The sequence below is a fragment of the Lepidochelys kempii genome, chromosome 2 (assembly GCF_965140265.1).
Source record: "Lepidochelys kempii isolate rLepKem1 chromosome 2, rLepKem1.hap2, whole genome shotgun sequence".
NCBI classification, from domain to species: domain Eukaryota; kingdom Metazoa; phylum Chordata; order Testudines; family Cheloniidae; genus Lepidochelys; species Lepidochelys kempii.
In genome coordinates, this window is record NC_133257.1 from 52,370,728 (window position 1) to 52,386,414 (window position 15,687).

General features: G+C 43.1%; 1 protein-coding gene across 10 annotated transcripts in view; it reads left to right on the plus strand.

Annotated features, from left to right (window-relative positions):
• Nucleotides 1-15,687, plus strand: part of PAG1 (phosphoprotein membrane anchor with glycosphingolipid microdomains 1) — a 188,991-nt gene that overhangs the window by 24,620 nt on the left and 148,684 nt on the right. For 9 of the 10 annotated variants that reach the window (XR_012157152.1, XR_012157151.1, XM_073330728.1 and 6 more), the window contains exon 2: nucleotides 14,999-15,057. The gene's annotated coding sequence lies outside the window, so the exon portion shown is untranslated. Of the gene's footprint in view, nucleotides 1-9,944; nucleotides 9,966-14,998; nucleotides 15,058-15,687 lie in introns of those variants that run through there. The other variant, XM_073330730.1, reaches the window with a different exon arrangement.

A 15,687-nucleotide genomic window follows, 5' to 3' on the forward strand; every position in this document is an offset into this window, starting at 1 on the left:
TAGAGTCTATAGGAAACTATTACTGTGCTTCATTTGACAATAAACCTGGCCGGGTGCCTTCATACCTTACTAGGGTCTATGGTCTTTCGGGGTTCTCTTGGGGTCTGCTGTGTCAGCTATCTGCGCAGAGCTGAGGCAGCACACAGAGGGAACACACACACAGCTGACTGTTATCATCATTGAACCAGAGCAGAGTACCTCACCGGTAGCTACCAACAACACGATGAAATGGCAGAGTTCAAGAGGTATTTAAGTCATATGGAAAAAGAAAAGGAGTACTTGTGGCACCTTACTTGTGGATGCATCCGATGAAGTGAGCTGCAGCTCACGAAAGCTTATGCTCAAATAAATTGGTTAGTCTCTAAGGTGCCACAACTACTCCTTTTCTTTTCGCAAATACAGTCTAACTCGGCTATTAAGTCATATGGGTATTCTTCACAAAATGGATATCTAACTAGCAAATCCCATAGAAAAGAGTGTAAACTCGAATTATGGCTGGTCAAATATAATATGAAAATAAGGAGAACTAATAGGGAATTTGATGAGCTAATAGCCAAAGACATAAAAACTAATAAGAAATTCTTTATATATCAAAAGGAGGAAATCTGTAAGAGAATTGTTGGGTCTGCTTTATCATCTGGGAGTTAAAGAAATATTGAAGATAGCAAGGACATTGCAGAAAAATTCAATTATTGGTTAGCTTTATTTTTTACTACAGGGATTTTGGGGAGGTACTCTTTAGGTAACAAAGATGAGGAACTGTCAAAGGGGAGTTTATTGGAAGAAACTGACAAATAGCAACAAGTCTCCAGAACTGGATGGTGACACACAAGAGTTCTGAGGGAATGTAAGAATGAAGGAATGGAGCTTTTAACAAAAGTATGCAGTCTCTTGTTTAAAATCAGCTACTATACAAGAGGACTGGAGGAAAGCAAATATTGGCTGGGGACTCTCATGATTCTCCATTTTCCCTTCTAAGAGGGAAGACTGTGATGTATCATAAGCAACGGAGTTCAACCAGGGAGCCCAGTCTATAGATGAGAATGGGAGCAGGAGTCACTCTGTCTTCCATGAGGTGCTGCAGCAGCATTTCCAAATAGAAATATTTTTGGTTTTGAATTGCTGATGAAAAATTGACATTTTCAGGGAGGGGAGGGGCGGGAAAGAGGAGGATATTTTTGACTGTGGTTGTCTGTTGTTTAATGATTGGGTGGGAGAATACGGCAGAGCTGCTTCTATCCTGGGCATCCCCAGGCCCAATTCTTTGACTTTTGCTCCTCTCCTTCCACAGACATAGTTGAATCAGACCTAGTATGATTAGTCCATGCAGTCCTGTCTCTAAGCCTATAACTCATTTTATTGTATGTATCAACTGCCAAAAACCCGTTCACTCCTGATAGGTTTGTGTCTTCAGGTTCTATCTGACTGGAGTGAGTGGAAAAGAATAGTGGGAAAAAATGGGAGGTTAGCCTCTTGGATATTTCGTGAGATGATGGTATTATTTATAAATTATTTATGACTTTGATTCTACACACTCTCTCCCCAGGTTGTATGTCTTGTATAACTGAACAGTATGATTCATCTTAAATTGCCCAGCTGACAAGCTTCACGAATCTCTGTATGCTCGACTGGTTCTGTTCTCTTCTCTGGCCTTCCCTAGTGGATAAGAGACATTTGCAGAAAGTGATTTTTGCATGTAAATGTGTTCAAGCCAAAGGTCCAGAGCGTATGGTTATAACATATGTAAAACCCCCTACCTTTGTTTACTGTCTAACTCAATAATTGAGTCTATTTGTGTTTTTTTTTAAATAGCGCTAAACTAAACACTGTGTGTGTGTTAAGATTTTAGGGGTCACTTTTATGGCGGTCTTTACATCCGTACTTACTATTTTAAGGCCTCTTTTTTTCTGGACAAATTTAGAGAAAAGCTGAAACTGAAGGGTCTTATGAGACAGGATGTTGTTTACAAACGGCTGTATTCTTCTACTGGTCTGTTGAGAGGGCGAGGGTATATTAGTATTATTAATGGAGATTACCCATGTAAAATCTCATACATATATACTGGACTATATTATGCTCCCCTGTAAATGGGAGTTTTGCATTTGACTTAAATTGGGAGCAGGACGGGAAGCCTGTAGGGATGCAAATTAGAGTCATAGGGCCATATCCTCAGCTGGTGTAAATCAGCATAGCACCACTGAAATCAATAGAGCTACACTACTTAACAGTCTGACCCTTGAAGCATATACACATTTCACTTTGAATATCCTGGGAGGAGCCCAGTTGTTACCTTCCTGTGCACTCAAAATTCCCATTTGTCTAACTGGGATTGCGAATTAGTGTGCAAGTGAGAGAGAGATGATGCTCCACATCTGGAGGCTTATGAAGTACATGTGAGCACACTACAGCAAGAACTACATTTAAACTCTAAGCCGGTAAGGCAACTTTTGAATACTAGAATGACAATTTTGAAATTAATTTCTAATCTCTTTATAAATTACCCTTTTTGAGTTCAGTAGGTGCCTCACTGTCACACACACTTACCCACCCACCAACCATTCCTGGCATCCTTATGTATCAAGTCTTGTGCCGGAATAGTAACAAGAAAATCCATGAAAGATGTAAAAGAGACTGCAGCCAAATCTGACTGAATGAGATACAAGTCACCAGGCTCAGGAAGTATTGTGAATGATGATACATGTCGTAGTAGAAATGCTCCTCAAATCCTTCAGTCCAATACCAGAGTAGTGAGTTTCTTACCACAAATACCGCTGCAAATGGATCTTTGGACACTAGTAGTTTTGCTGTCTTGTTTAGCTGCAATTCACTTGCCTCACAAACTATAGTTCCTTTGAGATTCTTCCCTTCTTTGTCATCTTGGGACAAAGTGCAGTAGCAAGGCAGAGGCGAGGACCAGCTAAGTCCCCACTTGCTCCCTGCGATCCATTCCCTAGACCCTGACACTAGTGGAAAGGAAGGAGAAGCATCAGGCTCCAAGAATCTCCCTCATGTATGGGCTGGGAGAAATAGAACAGGATTTCCTAGAGGTAGAGTTAGCCCTGGGGAGCACAAAGCAGCTGCAGTGAGATAAATGTGTAGCCAGATGTTGCTGCTCCCTTCATAGCCTTTGGGCCCCAACAGATGCTGAACACTTTTTAAGTACTCCTTTACTTTTTACTCTGTGCTGATTGGTTTTGTCCCAACCGCCTTCCACCCTTCTTACCTGCTGTTCATCTTTCTTTCCATTCTTTCCTCCCCCTTTCCTTGCATCACCCTCCGTAATCTTCTTCCCCTTCCTTTTGTCTTCTCTCTTGCTCCTATTAACCTCCTCCTGCTGTTCCCTCCTCACTTCTCCTTTGTCTGTTGAATAAAAAATAAGTAAATTAAAAGATGGAACTAACAAGACACACTGATCACTTGTGTGTGCACCAATCCCTATCCTCTGCTTCTCATCCATTTTTGTCCTTTTATATTGTAAGCTCTTGGGGGTAGAGTTGTCTTTTCATGTGTATTTAGAAAGCTCCTGGCACATTTTGGGCATTGCTGTCATATAACTAATATATTGTTAGGTGATATTCAAGATACAAATGGAAAAAAAAAAGGCAAATTCATTGTCATTCAAGTAGTGTTAATACTATGTAAGTTAGATTAACTTGACTTTGAATGAAGCATTTAAATGTTCTATTCATATCATTGTATACATGTAAAATATAATTATCTTGCAAATAATAATTTCTTGCATTTTACAGTTGTGAAGCATGTCTCTTTTGCATATTATTTTGTGGGAAAGAGTTCATTTATTTGAGGGTGACAGTATTTTGATCAGGCATATATCAAATGCAAAAGTTTGAGGGTTTTTACTTTCCTGGTTTCTATAATTACCAGATAGCTAATATGTGCTTGCCAGGTCCAACCTGCTAATGATTGCTTTCTAGCTTTTAGAAAGACAGAAATTATATAGTAGCTATGTCTGAACAAGATTTTGCTACAATAGTGTAACTAAAACGTGATACTGTGCTTTCTTAGCATTGCAAAACACACATGATGTCCCTGTTCTTTCAATACAGAAAATAAAGTCAAAGGTAAATTTACTTTAGTAGTACTCAGATGGCTATGGGAATGCTGGATCATCAATAATAGATTAACTGCTTTGCAATTTTCTGACACATCATAGGGGTGTATCATGAATCATTTTCAGATAAAAGGTAAATATTCTGACTGTCTGATTTTACTTCTCTTACAGTGCTGCATTTTTCTGCTTTGTTTGCAGATTTGTCCAGGCAAGCGCTGTACAGTTGAGAAGCAGTGCAATTTTTTCCCAATTCCCAATTTACTGAATTGACTGTGTAGACTAAGCAGCTTGATTAAACTTAATTCTGCTCAATCTTCAGCATTATATAGAAATCTTTGTGTTTGGACCTGATTTTACATTCCAAATAGCATGTTCACCTCCATTCTGTGCTGAGATGTTTAGAAGAATGTAAAAACTACAGTGCATAGAGAACGTTCTTAAGCATCGCACATGCTTGCTTTTCTGCAATCAGGGTCAAAAACTAGACTAATGGGGAATGCAACATGTTGTTACTATGTTGCCAACCATCTTACAAATCTATATGGTGAGTCTAAAGGATTGTTGTACCATGGCTAGTTTCTGGAAGAATGGTCTGTAGCTTGTGTTTTCTCTTTTAGTATAGTAAGGTCTTTAACCATTGAGATTATTGCCATTACATTGGGCCTACATGTGCAAATAGGAGCATTTGAAGTTAACAAAAGGCAGGCTGTGGGAGATAGGTGAAACAAGAAAAAAAATGCACAAAATGTTATGGACTGGAGCACTGCAGTTTAAACAGATAATCCAGAGTTAATGTTGAAAAAAAAATTCTATAACTACCGAAGGATTTTGTATTTGTTTCTCCATTTCAGCAGTAAAGTATTGTAGGTGTGAAGTGGAATGAAATTAACAGAGTATTTTATTAAATAAAATTTATTTATTAAATAATATTATTTATTATTATTAAATATTATTATTTTAAAAAGTGAACGGTACAGAGTTTAAGCATAGAAGTTTCTGGTTATCGGGGAGTAACATACAGATTATCAAGGGGTGCAAGGTTCGATTTAAGATCGGATGGCATAAGGTATACATAATATGCAATATCCCTGATTGGGGGTAATAGGTTAACGGGGCAAAGTACAGACATTGAGATATGAGGGTATGTTGTTCATATAATGGCTATGTTTAGGTGTGGAGTATAATGAGTAGATACGATGATGTGGATGGATTCACCCACATTTGGTGAGATTTAACGTTCAGTGAGTTTATGGTTCTGGTTCATAAGGTCCAACAGACACAGTCTCTTGGTCCCTTTCTCATAGCTGATGCATGATGTCGCTCCAGCTCACGCCTCCTGGTACTGTCAATGGCTGGTGATGTGTTTGGTGTAGATGTCCCTGGACCATCGGATGGTGTCTGAGACCAAGAGACGCCACATGAGCCGTGTGTACTGACCGATCCCACAGGTTCACAGCACACACTCGTTGCAGGGGTCCCAGGTGCACAGGGTTCCAACGATCAGGGTGTCCACCTGCACCTCATAGCCCTTCGCTCTCAGGGTGTCGGCCAGGGAGCATACTTTTCCAGCTTACGAGTTTGGACTTCATGAAAGGCCGGGGTCCTGTTCTCAAAGGAGACCATGATGTCGACAAGGATGATCTTTTTCTGGGCCTCATCAGGTCACAGCTGGCTGTTGGTACCAGGGATGGCGCAGTTAACAGCAAACTCCTTCCAGCTCAGTGTGATGGCTTTCACCAGGCGGTTTTGGATGGCATTGTGGTGCAGATGGCAAGCTCTGTAGTAGGGCTTGCAGCTGCACAGGACATGGGGCAGGGTCTCGTTGGAGTAGCCGCACTTCCTGCAACGCCTCTCTCAGTTCCCCATAGCAGACGGCTCCACTGAGTAGCAGACGGCTCCATTGAGCAGGACGCAGTTGAGCCGGGCACGGTGGATGAACCGCCAGTCGGCCAAATGGATGAAGCCGCCCCCCAGTGAGGAAGTGGTTGTTGGCATCCCACTTGCTGGTCAACTCGAAGGCTTTACCGTGGTCTGGTTTACACTTCAGGGTTCCAGATACAGCAAATGGACGGCAGCCTTCAGTGTCCTCTTCAGCATGCCCCTGGTGCTTGGGGAGACAATGGTGTTGTTGGACCTGATTTGTGGCACCAGGACTCCCAGCTCCTGGTGCTCCTCACACCACTCCCAGCAGCAGCCGACATGCTTCCCCAGGCAACGCATGGCATTGTGAGTGTGGTACCATAGTGAAGCAATGTCGCCCCGTCCCATCTGAATTCGCCATCCAGGGAGCCACTCAGGAAGGTGGTGATGTCTTGGTTGGAGGGGACTCTGCCGAGATGCTTCTTTATCATGTCACGCAGGGTGTTCGCCTCAATGTTCCTTACTGTGGCGTTGGGACATGTCAGCGTGTGGAAGGCGTGGGTGATCACCGCGACATCGCACAGGTTACCAGTGCGGGACATTGGTGCTGCCATGCCTGTGGGCGATGTAAACCAGCTCATTGCTGGCTCTCTGGGGAAGGAACAGCCACTTCTTCACCCAGCTGCCAGACAATCTTGTCTGCCTTGTTGAGGGGGACCTTTGCCACGGAGGATCCCCTTAGGATGAACAAGATGCAGGGGATCAGGAAGGTGTTCAGGTCATTTATCTTCTGCCATGGTTCCAGCAGGGAGGTGTCGATCTTGGCAGCATCCTTCAAGATCTCCTTGATGGTGTTCTCTGGTGTCTGCCGGACACGGAAACTCATCAGCATGCTGAGATGCTGGTACACCTGCCCCTCTGCCAGAAGGATGACGGGCTTGCCCTGGATCTGGAACCCCATCACCTGCACCGAGTCCCTTTCACTGCCATCATTGTGGAGAGTTGTGCACTTCTTTGCATTGAAGCGGAGCCCCATCCAGTTGTCAGCTCGGCTGGTGGTGTCTAGCATACCTTGGAGGCTGTCTGGGTCGTGTGAGGTCAGGACCAAGTCGTCCTCATAAGCCAGGATGCTCACCCTCTCACCGTGGAGGTTGAAGCCATCTGTGCTGTTGGAGATCGCTCACAGCAATAGCTCCATGGTGAGGTTAAAGATGATGAGGCTGAGGGGACAGCCCTGCTTTACTCTGCTGCAGATCAGGATCTCAGCGGTCTCCCCTTCGACTGAGCAGATGGTGGTGCTGCTCTTGGATCACACAAAGGAAGTTCTCTGGCATCCCGAACTCCTGGAGCCTGGCAAAGATGTAGTGGTGGGGCATGGACCCAAAGGCGTTAGCCAGTTCAAGCTATGCTACCGTGCACTGCCTCCGCACCCTTCTGGCCATTTGGGTGGTGGTTTGGAGGATGGAGTTGTGTTCGAAGCAGCCCTCGCAGGACAGGAAGCCTTTCTGGATGGAGCTGATGGCTTCCCTGCTCACTGACTACTCCGTGATCCTTGACTCCAGGCAGCTGGCATACAGCTTGTACATCGTGGAGCAGAGGAAGATGGGCCTCCAGTTGCTGGGGTTGTACCGCTCAACCTTCTTTTACACCAGCACCATCATGGTCTTCTTCCAGGAGCTGGGAGTCTGGCAGAACCGCTTGCACTGGTTGAAGAGCATGGTGAGAACCAGGCAGCTGAGGTCTCTGATTATATTCTGATTTCTCTTCCACTGGATGCCCATGTGCTACTGCTGAGCAGAAGGGTGACACTGTGTCAGAAGGAGGAGGGCAGCAATATTATACAACATGCATGACCACTGAAATGCATATCTCTGGATTGTAAAGGGTAGAATTCCGTTTTGAGAAATGGTCCCTATGTGGATTCCACTGTGCGTGTGTATGCACTCCATGTGTCTGGGACTGGAAGATTTTTGCTTAACAATGTCCATTGGTCCACTCTCCTGTTCCTCACGCTCCTATCTGAGTGTATAAGGGCAGTGTTGACTGACCACCTCTCCAGTTTCTTTCTACTGAAGCATGGGTCTGAGACAGAATCCCTTCAGTGTTCACAGAAAATAACCCCAGAGGACTTTGACATCCCTACTATTTGGAATATCTTCTTTCCTTAAAGCCCTTATGATGAACCTTCTGTACATAGTCTTCCATAAGGATAAAATTTCCATGTGGCTGCACCCGAAATTTACCCCCAAAGAGATCTCAGATTTCCATCTGAATCAAACAGTCCACCTATCTACCTAAACCACACACCACTAATGAAGAAGAAGCCTGCATTCCTTGAATATCAGTCAAGCAGTGGCATTCTATCTCCAAAGAAGAAAGCCATTTAGGAAATCAACTCGTATCCGTCACAGAACAAATTATAGGGGAAGCAGTCTCTTTCCAAAGACTTTCCAAATGGACTTTGGGATGCATTCTACTATGTTATGAGTTGGGAAAACATTTCACCACCACAGGGCATGAGAGATCACTCTACTAGAGCCCAAGCTGTTTCTGTAGCCTTCCTTTGAGATTTTCCTCTTGCTGAAACATGTAAAGTGGCTACATGGGGTTCAGTACATACCTCTTGAGACATTATACTTTAGTCCAGGCTTCTGCAGCTGATACATCCCTCAGCACAGTAGTCCTCCTGTCAACAGTCCTCACACCCTCCTATGCAATGAACACAGCTTGTCAGTCACCCACATGGAGTACACATGGACCATCATTCAAAGAGGAAAGAAAAGTTACTTACCTAATACAGTAACTGGATTCCTTTGTGATGTGTTGATCTTATCTGTCTGTGTTCTATTACCCACTCTCTTTCCCCTCTGCTTCGGATCTTTGTATATAGATTCATGGTAAAGAAGGAATGGGACTGGCAATTGGTCCACGCTGCCTCTGATGCCCTCGGATTGGAGCACAAGGAATAGCATAGCGCAGGCACAGAGCAATGGACGCTGTTAGAAAAGCTCTCTGGTCTCAGACACAGTGGAATACAAGTAGGGATCACATAGCTTCAAAGAACTCCAGTTACAGTATGAGGTAAGTAACTTTTTTACTTTTAGAGAAATCCCACCAACCTTATGCCTGCCTTTGTTTTTGTATTTATTCCCAGGTATTCTACAAAATGTAGACATGCATCCAAGTGAGTAAAAAAAATGTGTTTTCATGTCAGTGAAAGAAGAAGAGAAAAACTAAGCTGAGTGAGACTTTGCCATGGTATTTAACCTGTAAATCTGGGGTTTTGTATACTTTGTCTTTTGGATCTTTTGCAGGAGGCAGAGCAGGAGAATATGAATGAATGTGCATTTAAGTCATGTATGAGCTACATGATAGATGAAGAGAGTTTTTGATGGCTCCATCTGGCTAGAAGGTTCTGTGTGATCTGTTTTCTAACAGATGGAGAATAGCACTTAGTGGAGCCTTTTGAATATAAAAGCACTGGCATTATTATAGTGCGGAATCATTCAGAGACCCCATTTCTTTCAGTGTGACAGGTGATGTTGCTGGTATGCGTGAGATAACTGATTTTCCCCCTGCTGCACTGAACATGTGTATGCCAGGTTTCCTTGCCTATGTCAGACCTATCCAGTTTCCTGTCATTCCTCACTGCAACAGAAGCTGAAGGAAAAATAAAAAGCAGATTTCCATTTGGAAAACATATTGAATCCAAAGACCATTGGGGGGGGGGGGGGAATACACATGTTAAAAGTGTTTAGATGCTGGGTTGGGTTTCTGAGTGACACTTTAGTAGGTATAGAAAAATGAATGGATTGAGACTAGTTAAGTCTTTCCTAAATGTGTAGACCTATTTTGAAACAGCACTAGTAGTTTCCTTCTCTCACCGTACTTCTACTGTCCCTCTGCCTCCCCTTGTGTATACAGTATCCCATTGAGTAAGCCTGCCCAGGACCTGCACTTCCTGGCAAGATTTCATTTGTTACCATGCAACACAGCAACTGGGCCTCACAGCAATCTTGTATCTAAACCAGGGGTGAGCAGACTTTTTGGCCTGAGGGCCACATTTGGGTATAGAAATTGTATGGCGGGCCATGAATGCTCACAAAATTGGGGGGTTGGGATGCGGGAGGGGGTGCGGGCTCCAGCTGGGGGTGCAGGCTCTGGGGTGGGGCTAGGGATGTGGGGTTACAGGTGCAGGAGAGTGCTCCGGGCTGGGACTGAGGGCAGGAGGGGGATCAGGACTGGGGCAGTGGGTTGGGGCGTGGGAGGAGATCAGGGGTGTAGGCTCTGGGCGGTGCTTACCTCAAGCATCTCCCCGAAGCAGCAGCATGTCCCTCCTCTGGCTCCTATGTGGAGGTGAGGCCGGCTCTGCACACTGCCCCATCCTCAGGCATCACCCCCACAGCTCCCGGAAGCAGTGGCATGTCCTCCTTCTCGCTCCCACGTGGAGGCACGGTGGCAGCCAGGCAGCTCTGCATGCTGCCCTGTCTGCAGCCGTCGCCCCTGCAGCTCCCATTGACCGCAGTTCCTGGCCAATGGGAGCTGCAGAGCTGGCACTTGACGCGGGGGCAGCATGCAGAGCCCCCTGGCTGCCCCTACGCATAGGATCCAGAGGGGAGACAGGCCTCTGCTTCTGGGAGCCATGCAGAGTGGGGCAAGCCCACAATCCCGCTCCCCAGTGGGAGCTCTAGGGTCGGATTAAAAGGTCTGATGGGCTGGATGTGGCCCACAGGCTGTAGTTTGCCCACCCCCAATCTAAACCCTTTTCCGTCTCTTTGGGGCCGATGCTGAGCTTCTTCTCTTGGGCTTAGAATGACAATCTAATGTAGTCAAATTCATGCATAATGAACTAATGCAGCCACAGATAGTTGCACCCAACTCTTGTCCTCAGTGAGAGTTGTGTGGAAGTATCTGAAGGTAACATTTGAACCATAGATTTGTATCTGTGTTATTTGTTGAATTGTGACTTTAAAGTCCTGCTTGCATTAGGGAAGACTGAGGAAGGGCCATGCAGCAGTTGGGAGTCCTGGTTCAGTCAGAATTTCTCTGGTGTTCTGGAAATAGTGAAAACTTGCTATACATTTTCTAGGCTGAAGGATGTGCTGCCCCCTACATCCGCTCAGCTTGTGCACATCAGAGGAGTATAGAATCATGGTATTGCCTCTGTCCAAGACTCTTGGGGATTCATCATCATTGGGCTAGACTGGAGCAGTACTTCTTCTCTTTGCTTTATAGCTGGCTGTTTACCTCTGACTCCTCTTAGTCATGGACCCACACAGGGTCACCCATAATTTTTTTTCTGACCCATAATATTGCAAAATCTAGAAATTGGCTAAGTGATAGCTTGCTGAAGTGCTAATAGCACAGGACTGGATTATGGTATTACCACAAGCCCTGCATAATCTTGACTGCTTTCCCCTTGCTCCAGGAGGGAGGGGAGGGGAAGTAATCAGTACCAATCCTTTACTTGGTGCTAGTGTAACCCATGTCTGCTTGGTGTGGTACTCTGTCCCCCTTCCGCGGCAGCTAGACCAGCTAGAGCTTGATGAGCCTGCTATAGACTTGGCTGAGAGACAAGTGTCTTTTAGTTCATGTAGTAGAGGCTTGTGCATTAAGCTCCACTGGTCTAAGATTTGATCCCAGCCTATGCCAATCGGGGTCTTTCGGTGTTATGTAGCTCTGTACTAGTTCATCTGTGCTGGTTAGCCCACTGTTGGAGAGAAGGAGGGTCCACCCACCTCCCACCCAAATGATTAGATGAGTAGTGGCCTGAAAAGGCTGCTCTGCCCCCCTCCGTGACCTGCAACATGGACAGCCCATGCAGGGGAGCAAGGAGGAGCCTTATGCCCCTTGTTGCTTGGGTGGCTGGTACTAAAGGTCACAATTTGGCCCATAATGCTTTTTCATTTATGATCCAGAACTTGTATAGTCTTAGCAGTCAGTCAATGTACTTACATTTTCCCACTGGATTTCTTAAATGACCACATCATATGCATTTGAGAGAGCCTGTAAAACCCTACCTAATGTATTCACATGCCAAGTGAGCCCCTTGGGCTGGATTCTAACCTGCATGCATACAGGCAGGGAGTGCCACATTGTTTGGAAATCCAGTATTCCTCCTGCATGAGCGCAGCTTTGAATTTCTCAAAATGCAGGAACTCAACATCCCACACATCTGTGATTCACCTGCAATGGCTCTCCTGAGGGCACCTTCCATGCCATGTCACTGGGACGCCACAGAATCCCCTAGTGTTGGATTAAAAAATAAACAAACCTCAGATTGTAATGATACAAGATTTGTAGGTAATCCCTCTCGTGTTCCTTCACTATATTGAGACGTATCCCAGATTCATTGTGAAACGGGAACAATACGTGACAGTTCACAGGGCAGTATTTGTGGTTATAAATATCATACCTCAAGAACCTGTTACTACGAAACCAAAGGTCAATGGAGCTATATTATGCATCAGAAATAAAAATGAAGATCTCCAGCACTTGTTTACTATTTTCTTAGTTTTATGCAATATTACTCAATGTTTTGTTTTGTTTCATAAATAACTGTGGGTTAGTAATCTCCCTTTCTTTTCCAGTGACAGGAAACATATCGCTAATATGTGTAACCATTTATGTGGTTGGTATATTCTGTTGAATTTCTGCCTTGCGTTTCAGTATTTTGGCTCTCTTTCTGACCTGCCTAGATTTATTTTTGTTAAAAACCTCAGGCGCCTGTGACTTTGTCATAACATTCAATTTGATTTTGTAATTGACAGAATTTCTACTTGATTAATTGTTGTAGCTGTACTGCAGAAACAGCACAGGCACTGATGCTTTATAATTGCATACTTTGTCTTTGGTATATCACTAATGCTCATTTCATTATTTACAAGTTAATTACACATGCATTCTTCAGGGGCAATAAAATATTCAGCAGACAGGGGTAGAGACACCCCCTATCAATGGAGCACCTTCCTGCAGAACCAGAGCACATTTAGGGTATCGTCCAAAACTTACCTCTTCGCTTTACCTTTTCCATTGCACTAATTAGAGATACTTTTTAAAAACAACCACTTTGTCTGCTCTTGGGTCTCCACCAGAGAAGAATAAATACAAGACTAATGCAGTTCCTCAGTGTTTGTCTTTCTCTTGGAAAGAGAAAGAAGAGAAATTTCAGGACTGTTTGTAAATATAAGGCTGCTGACCAGTTTCTCCAGGAAGCACTAATTCCACACACAAGGATCTTGCAAGCCCTTCCCTCAGGGCACAGTTTCTTAATTCAAACAAAAAAACCTCACAAAGTAACACAGCAAAGCTATTCCTCTGGCCAACACAGGCTGCAAGGGCTCAGAGGCCTTTCATCTACAACTTACTCTGCTCCAGGATCAGACATAAGTGCTATCCTCCCTCTTGCAAATCCCCTTTGACCAAGCTCGCTCAGCCTTTTTTTATAGGAATCAGTTGGGTCTGATAATCAAACAGGGCTGGCTGGTTAGCCCAGACCTTCTGGTTCTTAAAAGGCCACCCTGTTACAGTAAACCAGTCATTAAAATTAATACAACTTTGTGAGGCACTTAGATATCATGTTAATGGGTGTAGTTAAAATAAACAAACATACAGAGCTTATTAAATCAGTAAAGATGTAACATTTAAAACCATATTAGCTGTCTTTTGTATTTTATCTTCTCTAAAGAATTAGTCCATTTGGAGGGACGTTTCAGGTAAATATAAGGCTGCTGACCAGTTTCCCCATTGCTGAATGTTATATACTGTGTGCTACAAAGTAGGACAGGGGTAACTTCTTTTCATAAACCGGATAACTTTAAAGTTGAAGTGAAAAACAATTGCTTTGACCTTGACAGTGAATCTGGAAGACCAGCTTTGTAGTGATTGAGAATGTAGCTAAGCAACAGCTGTGTAGTATGTTTGTACTAGGGTATTTTTAGAAGAATTCTTCAATAATGGAGATGCCTGGACTAGCAAATAGAGCTGAATAATACATTCTGAGAATATTCTCACCTTTGTGTGTGAAAAATTTGGCTTGTAATGCACATTAACATTAGCCATAATTTATGCTTATGTCAGGAGAAAAATACTGTATGAGCATATACTTTTAATGCCTGAAAAAATGATTCTGTCATTGTCCCTGAAAGCTTAGGCTGCTTTAAACTTGTGTTTCTCTGAAAATTGCCTATGTAAAAATGGCACCTGTTGTGGAAATCTAGTCTTTTGTGTATTCAGAGTCATTTCTACTTATTTTAATATTAAAAATTGCTTTTTAAATACTGTTAATAGCTCTGAACACCCAGCAAGGATAAGGCCTTCTCTATGGCAGTTTAACTAAACTAGTTTAGAAACTGATTTATTTAAAGCAGTGCAAGTGCCTGGTGTGGATACTCTTATTTTGGTTTAAGGTTGCTTTATATTGACGTAAGAAGTCAATTCCTTACAATTTAAACTAATCCTTACTAGGCACTTCTAAACCTAAATAAACGCTGACACAAGGGGCTGCACTGATGTAGCTAAATCAGTTTTCAAACCGATTAGTTAAATTTTCTCATGTAGACAAGGCCTTGGATTCTATTCCTTTAGGTGCATAATTAGCATAATTGCTTACTTAGTCTATCAGTTATCCTGTGCAAACACCATGAGGGTAGTGGATTTACACAAGTGTCATTCAAGCATAGTTTGAAGACAGTGTGGTTGCATGGCAATAAACTATTCTAACTGTACCTGCAGGATCTATATTACTTTTTTAACGTGCATGAGAGGGAGAATAAAAAAGCTAGTCTCATTTCTTTCTCCAAGCTGTAAAATGCAAAAAATAAGTGAAAAATATAAATAGTAATATTAATGAATATGCTTTTAAATTCTTTAATACTGCAAGGTGCTGCTAATAATAGGTTAGGAAATATGTTGTCTAAAAATATTTGTACTCTAAGAGTCTCCCTTTAAATTGGAAAATACATGAGAAAATAACCATCTGTTTTGTTCCCTCCTGTACTGTTCCATTATTAACTGGATTCACATGTTCGGAATCATGAGCTTTTCCTTCTCTATTTTTTTGGCCAGGAGGAGATATCCATCAATGCTATAGATCACTTGAACATCCGACCTTACAGAGACTGCAGGTAATTATTTATATAACTTCTTTTTTTGTTTGCTCTGGAGGTCAGGTTGGGTTGGTTCAATATTATGTACGGACACCTGTAATTTATGGAGGTACCAGTTCTGAGCCATTAAACTGGATAACAACATTACATGCAGCTTTCATTGAAGTTGTTACTTATGGCTTAATAATCCTGGATGTGCTATGTAAAAACTCAAATTTTCATCTGCATTAAAAAAAGATTTGTGAAATGTTTTGCAAATGTGGTCTGATGTGTGTGTGCATTGCTTAGCACACTGGGACCTCAGTCCTGATCTGGGATATGTAGGTACTACAGCAATACAAATAATATTTTGGTAGATAAAAGACCTGATAAGGAGGAGATACCATCTAAACATGGTGGTAAGATCAGCTTATAATTTTACACTTCACCAGACAATTTAAAGTTGTCTTTTATATAGATCTGTTTCATATCCCTGTGCCTTCGGAGTTCTGTTTTTCAGTCATGATGGCAGTATTTGATTCTGTCGTGGCTCAAACTCCTATGACACTAATCTCATTTGAGAGGAAAAGATCATGTGTGCATGGCCAAAAATTCATTGAATTTACTGTCCCTGTTTTAAGAAAGCTGTCAATCTTTAAGGTGAAAAAT